The 7,573-nt window shown below is 40.1% G+C and overlaps 1 long non-coding RNA gene across 1 annotated transcript; it reads left to right on the top strand.

Annotated features, from left to right (window-relative positions):
* The first annotated feature begins 3,918 nt into the window (after positions 1–3,918).
* On the top strand, positions 3,919–7,328 carry LOC310947691. The gene is made up of 3 exons (XR_014593220.1): positions 3,919–4,050; positions 4,321–4,470; positions 7,167–7,328. It is a non-coding gene; the product is annotated as an uncharacterized lncRNA (long non-coding RNA).
* The last annotated feature ends 245 nt before the right edge of the window (positions 7,329–7,573 follow it).

The following is a 7,573-nucleotide window of genomic DNA, read 5'->3' as shown; positions in this document are numbered from 1 at the left end:
ATTTTAAAGATGTGGTTTATCCTGTCCACGCCGCTGTTCACTGCTGTTGTCTCCGGGTGATGGAGAGCATGTGTCTGTGGCCACGCGTGCTGTTGAGTGCTCCAGATCACCCGCTGCTGGTGTGACCTTCCCTCTCATGCTGCTTAACCTAATCAATTATGGTTCAGAACAGAAGCCAAGAGAGAAGGGAGACAGAAAGCCCACGACCTTGTCAGAGCCCTGAGGAGACTGTGAATAATTCCCTTTGAGACCCATAAAGAAGGTTTCCATGGCAGGGAGAGAAGAGTAAAGGCAGCTTGTTGAGCAGGAGGGAAGGAGGCTGAACAAAAACATGTAAGGTATTAAGATGAGAGACTCGCGATAATCTGAGGAAACCACAAACCTTAATCAAGAAAGCTATTCGGGTCTGGTGTGTAGTGTCAGGCATTTAAACTGTGAATTATTCTGCTCTGACCGCAAGCAACCTCACCCTTTCTCAAGAAGGTGAAAGAAAGAGACTAGATAGCCTAATTAATTGTTGCGCAATGTTTTGCAATGTTATGACCTATTTCACATTTTTTGTTCACAGCTACACACACAGGAGGTTGTAACTGAAATGCTATGTGAAATAAAATGATATTGATATACATATTATCAATGTATTTTTATGTTTTGTTTGTTCTTGCCTCCTTGCAAGTAAAGAACACCAACTGCCTACATATTGACAATATTTTAAAATATGCATTACTTAAACTTTCTTAAACATGCAGGTTATTATTAAATATCTAAATCTAAATAAATAAACACATTACATTTGAATGTAAAATAAATATAAAAGAAATGTACTTTCCACTATAAAGGATTGACTAACAAATTGCATATAAATACAGAATTATAAATTGAAGAGCTAAAATATCACCATATTTTCATCAATGACTTTGTTTTTCTCTGGAAAACTTATGTTCAACAATGAGCATAATGTCTTACAAAAGATGACATTCTATTTAAAGCTGTGATACAGTGACCTGTAGGTGACCATGACAGTTTACTTTAGGCAACAAAATGACTCAGTTAAGGTTAGAAAGTATTTATATCTTAGTACTTCCAGGACATGAACACCAATCCTCTGGTGAAAGTCCTGTGTTTTGGGATATATCTACCATCCCGACCCACCCTATGTGGATTTTCGTCTTATATGACGTCACCTGAATTTCTTCTTTACTCCGTAAATAATTTTTACAGTAATGAATATGTGGATTACATACACACTTTTTTTTTGTTATATGTGCTGACAGTGAATGAAGACAGCCTGAAATGATATACCTAACCGTGGCAGTTCAGTCATTTTATCTGTTTACAAAATATCAAATTGTGTGTGTGTGTTTGTGTGTGTGTGAGTGAATTTCAAGATCTGCTGGATCCTTCCAATTAGCTAATTACTCTCCCTTATTCATAAAAAAAGTGTGACTTCCTTTAATAGGACAATTAAAGGCCACCATAAGATGTGCCGGAGACAAACGGCACAACTGCTCACTGACTTCTTTATGTCATGAATGTGTAAAATAAATATAGTTAAATTAGCACCTATTTAGCTTGGATGGCTGCGCCTGAGAAAAACTAATTTGACACTCGTACAGACACACAAACACCCTCGATCAATGACAGCTTCCCAAGAAGGAAAGTGTTACTTATTTATCAGTACAGTGAAGTGTTGATGTTGAAGCAGCTTAAATATCATTGGAGTACAGACGGAAATCAGGTAGCATAGTTTAAGAGCGCTAAAATCCACATAGGGACTTTCGCCCCCTGGGGCCCAGTGGTTGTGTCCTGGAAGTACTAGGCCAAACCACAATTTTTTTCTCATCTTAACCAAGTCTTTGTGGTGCCTTGATTTAACTATCACCTTTTGTTGCCAAGGCCTGTGAACTTCACCATCATGTTCACGTACCTGTCACCATTTCACAGCATTAATTGAGGTGGTAGTAGCTCAGTCCATAGGTGACTGGGCTGGGAACCGGAGGGATGCTGGTTCGAGTCCCTGTGTGGACCAGTTCATCTCCAGCTGAGGTGCTGTTGAGCAAAGCACCGAACCCCCAACTGCTCGGGGCGCCTGTCACTGGCAGCCCCCTCGCTCTAACATCTCTCCATTGGTTGCATGTATATAGGTCCTGTCTGAGCATGTGTGTGTATTTCGGGCCTGTGTGTGTGTGTAATATGAAAAAAAAAATAATAGAGTGAAAATTGAATTTCCCCATTGGCGGGACTAATAAAGGAATTCTTCTTCTTCTTAAATAGAATCTAATGTTTTGTAAGATATCATAATATAACCCTGTTTTACAAGCGTTACATATAACATCATGTTTTGTAATATATCATACAAATTGTTGTGCATATAAGATATCATACAAAACCTGTTAAGGAGAATATGTTGAATTGTTATAAAGGTGTTCCGCAGGAGGGTGTTAAGATATTCAAGATTCAAGCTCATTCCAGTACCCCCCAATTGTTTTGAATAAACCTTTACTGTATGAGAAAAGGTTTTGTGACCATGCAAGCATTTTTTTTCCCTGTGATGCTTATTTCCCACTCAACAAGCTCCACACACAGTTACATCTGGAGGCTGCCCGGTACAAGCACAGTGTGCGCTGATATTAGCATTGAGGGCTCAAGGGAATCATTTCAAAGGACACATCAGTAGTTTGTGTTAAAGAGATTTGTTTGGGGATTGCAACCAGCAACCTTTACAATCCTTATGTTCAGCCTATATCATCCAGATTAACATAATCATATGTAATGACTGCAGTGCTCTCCTTGACAACCCCTCTGCTTTTTATAAGGCACTTTAAAAAGCAGGGTAGAATTATATGAGTTTATGTTTTACACAGCAGTCATTCATTTGAAATTGTTTTGCTGAAGGGTTCTCTGGTAATGCAACTTAGAGCTATTTCAACAGCTTGTCTCTGCATGAATTCTTGTCTTTAGAGCAATTTATTACCTTTTGCTGCTGTATTATAGCCTGGGGAGAGCAGAATGTTGAGTTTGCATTACTATAAGACATGTTTCTAGAAGCATTTCAGATCCCCTACAGTCTAGTGGGTATTTTAAATCACCAAAGTGGCTCTTTAATAGACAAATGCAACAGCAAATCCTGCAGAGTGACACTGAATATGAAACGTGTTTTCATACATGCACAAATATACTGACACAAGATGTGTGTCCTGCACTGTAAATGCAAACAATGTCCTGACTTAAGAATAAATAGTGCATTTAACTTAATACATGCTAGTTTTTAAAGTTTACTTTCTTACACCGAGTTTTCTGCACTTTTTAACTGCATACTTGTTTCATTAAGTAATATGAACTGGATTTTTCTGAGTGAGTAGCATGGTTTGTGGTATGAGACGTCAGTTACACCCAGTGCGCATGTCCATTTCCGGTTAGCGCGCATCTAAACTCAAGCAAGCGGTCAAAGCCAGCCATGCACACGGCCCCGGTGCTCTAACGGAACGTTGGCTCTTACGGTGGTTTCGGTAAGTGTAAAGCTTTTGTTCGTAATCTTGTCAATATGATTTAATGTTTGGAATGAGAGTTGTTGGACTAAAGCCCATTCTTCGACTTCTTGTTGGCATGTTAGCCTATGTGTGTGTCTGCCCGCGCGTTCACAGAGCAGACGTTAGTAGCAGCTCAACATGAGCGAATCTGAATAAAAGTACTTTGACTCGGCCTTGAGCCCCAGTGTAGTGCTAATATGTAACATGTCTCCGCCGAGTCCTGTCTGTTAGCTGCTGTTGTTTGTGAGTTAGCTAATTAGCTTAGCTATGGTGGGAGAGAAGCGTTATGTGGGTGGGTGCGGGGGGGGCACATTCAAATGAAATTATGGACACGGATATGTTGAATACACCTAGATAAAACATAGTTTGACTCTCATTGAATAACTACATTGTTTTTGATTAATGGTGTCACTTGGCACTGACTAGTGATTTTACCCAGTTTTGTTTATTTCATGCAGGTGGTATGAGACCCTGATACATACTAAAACCAACAAACCAACACAGAAGAAAAGGAGACAAGGTGGGCACCGCTTTCATAAAGAAATTCAAAATGCAGGTCAGATTAATAATGCTTAAGTAATACATTTTGTTGGAAGGAGTTTTTCATAGTACCTGTCATCTGTTTTAATACACAACATTGTAAACATTATTGAAATAATATTAATCTGTTCATCATTTAATCTTGCTTAGATATGAAGGATATGTGAATACACATGGCTGTTAAAAATGACTTTTTAAAATTGTACTATTTAATACATTTTTTTACATTTATTTTTTTCTCTCCATATAGTGTACCTTAGGTGGTGTCTCTGGCAGTGAAGTTGTTGGCAGTTAGAAAAAAGGTTCCCTCAGTCACCAAGACTGTGTTGGCCACCAGGGTACCAGATAACCATCTTACCCATCTTTCAAGTGTCTACTGGAAGAGGGATGCAGTGGACGTGTAAGTTCTGCACTTTTGTCACTCCAAAAAGAGGCCAGCTATTAAAGCATTATAGATTAAAGCATGGTGGCTTCACAAGAACCTCCCCAATACCATGTCTTTATCAGCAGTGTATTTGCACTTTCAAATCATTTAATGCCCTGAAGGTTCATGTATCCAGATTTCACTCACAGGTGGTCAGTGAAAAAGATTATGTGCAAACATTTAATTGTCAAGTGTGTGAGTTTAACGAACCTTGAAGTGAAAATGAATTTTTTACTCATTGACGCAAGCATCTGAAGTTGATGCAGAAAGTGCAGTGCCCCTATCTGGACTGTGACTTTGAGACAAATGTCTACTCTACTTTTAATACACACAAAAATAGGAATCATGACCCGAAGTATTCTGCATCTAGTCTTCAGTTCAAACCAGGAATAGCTGTGCAGCTCTGTGACACTGAGGAGAGCACCTCTGTCCCAGCTGAACCAGTCCCAGCTGAAGATGTCACTAGTTTAGAAGAAGAGGATCTGACAGATGTTGGTGTTGATGTCAATGACCTCAACTCTCAACTTGAGCATAATTTAGCCTCACTTTTCCTGAAAATGCAGACAATACTGAACATATCTGAAAGTGCTCTCCAAGAAATCATCCAGCAAATACGACAGGTATTTCAACTTTCAGAACCCCTGATGTTTTCTGTGGTTGAGGAGATACTCAGACGCCATTATCCTGATATTGATAATGCTGTTGTTAAGGAGGTAGTCTGTGCATTGACTGACACAAATGTATTTTTGAAACACACATCAGCTGGAGGCTCACTTTCAACTTCCAATAGGAGAGCAACTTACATAGCGAAAGAATTTCTTGTCGTGGAACCTGTGGAGTTTGTCACTGACAAGCAGGGTCAAAATATAGTTTACATTCCATTGATTAAAATGCTTCAGGCACTGTTGAGCAAAGACGATGTTTGAGACAAGGTTCTCACCACCAGCAGCTCTAAAGGAAGTGGATATAGTAACTATAGGGATGGTTCTCACTTTAGTGAAAATGCCATTTTATCAGAAGACGAATTCAGAATCACCCTGGGGTTGTATATTGATGACTTTGAGGTTGCAAACCCACTCGGAACATCTAAGAAGAAGCATAAATTGTGCGCAGTATATTGGGTTCTTGCCAATCTACACCCAAAGTACCGATCATCCCTTCATGCCATACAGTTGGCTGTTTTATGCAAGGTAAACACCGTTAAGGAGAAGGGGTATTATGAAGTCCTACGTCCACTTATTGAAGACCTAGCATCACTTGAGGAGAATGGAGTTTATGTTGAAAAGTTGGGAGCAAGCATTAAGGGGACTGTGCTGTATGTTGCAGCAGATAACTTGGCTGCCCATGCATTGGCGGGATTTCAAGAGAGCTTTGTTGTGCAGCGAATGTGCAGGTTTTGTATGGCCACACGAGAAGAAATCCAAACAAAAAATTTCAACTCAGGTTATTACATGCTGAGAACCAAAGATGCCCATGACAGACAGGTTCAGGAAGTCAAGCAGGACCCATCTAAAGTAGCACATTATGGAGTCAAAGGTGGATGTGTGCTTGGTGAAAACTTGAAATATTTTCATGCTGTAGATGGATTTCCTCCAGATATTCTTCATGATTTTTTGGAGGGAGTGGTCCCATTTGAATTGCACCTGTGCATTCAAGATCTGATAAAAAAGAAATACATCTCTCTTGAGACACTAAATCAGGCCATCAAAGAATTCCCATATTTCTTTTCTGACAAAACTGACAAACCTCAACCAGTTCCAAAGACATTTGCCTCAAGGAAGACAATAGGAGGGAATGGCCATGAAAACTGGTGTCTAATCAGACTGCTTCCCTTAATGATTGGGCATCTTGTTCCTGAGGGAGATGAGACATGGGAGGTGCTCATGGTCTTAAAAGATGTGCTTGAATTGGTTGTGTCTCCAAGATTCACAGATGAGTCTTTGTTCTATTTAGAGTCTAAATTGTCAGAGCACAGAGAGTTACTACTGAATGCTTTTCCAGCTTGCAGACTCCGTCCAAAGCATCACTATATCGAGCATTATCCCCACTTGACAAAAGTCTTTGGCCCTCTCATAGACATGTGGACAATGAGATTCGAAGGGAAGCACAAGTTCTTCAAAAAAGTCATCCATGAAACTCAGAACTTCAAAAATGTTCCCCTAACTTTGGCAAGGCAACATCAAAAGATGATGGCGTACCATTTGGACTGTGCTTCATTTTTTAAACCAGCACTCCAAGCAAACAAAGTCAAGAGCATAATGATTTCTTCCCTCCCAGGGAACATTCAAGACATTTTGCACCAAAGATGTGGTCTCCAAAACACAGTCCTGTCAGCTGTGTCTGTCAATATTGATGGAATGAACTATGCTGCAGATATGGTGGTTTCTGTAGGTTCATGTGGAGGGCTTCCAGGATTCAGACAGATTAAGCAAGTGCTAGTGATTAATACAGACATTGTTTTCTTGTGCAAACCAATGATTGCATGGTATCATGAGCATCTTCGTGCCTATGAATTGACACAAAGCAGCGCAGGCTTGGTTGCCTCTCAGTTGACTGAGTTCAATGATGTTTTTCCTTTGTCGGCATACCGAGTCAGAGGCACGTTGTTTGTTTCTTTGAAACATTACATATTATGCTAGCCGCACTAACTTTTATGGCTCTCTTCTTTGTAGGACTATGGAACAGAAGTGGCCAATCAGAGTCATCGTCACTGATTGTGACATTAGAAGAATCAGTCTTGATCAGAAACCAGACAACCTTGAGTCTCTTTTGGAACACTTGAAAGTTAAACTGGCACTACCATATGATTTCAAACTACAGTTTGAAGACCCACTGTTTAACAACGCCCTCTGCAATCTGACAGATGTGTCAGAACTGCCAGATCGAGCCACGCTGAAAATTATAAGTCTTGAGTCCCTCTCCTTAGTCTCTAGCATACTGTCTTCACCGAGCACAAGTGAAGAAAAATCTCAGTTGATGAGGCCGGATCCTTGGCCGTCTGCATTTGATATTCCAGAATTCTCTGTGGATGTAAATTTCCGACTGAGACAGGGAGACCTTGCCTACATGAAGGATGGAA

Source organism: Echiichthys vipera (genome assembly GCF_963691815.1).
Source record: "Echiichthys vipera genome assembly, chromosome: 5".
Lineage (NCBI taxonomy): Eukaryota > Metazoa > Chordata > Actinopteri > Perciformes > Trachinidae > Echiichthys > Echiichthys vipera.
Note: the sequence above shows the minus strand (reverse complement) of the source record. Positions and strands in the feature narration are given on the sequence as shown.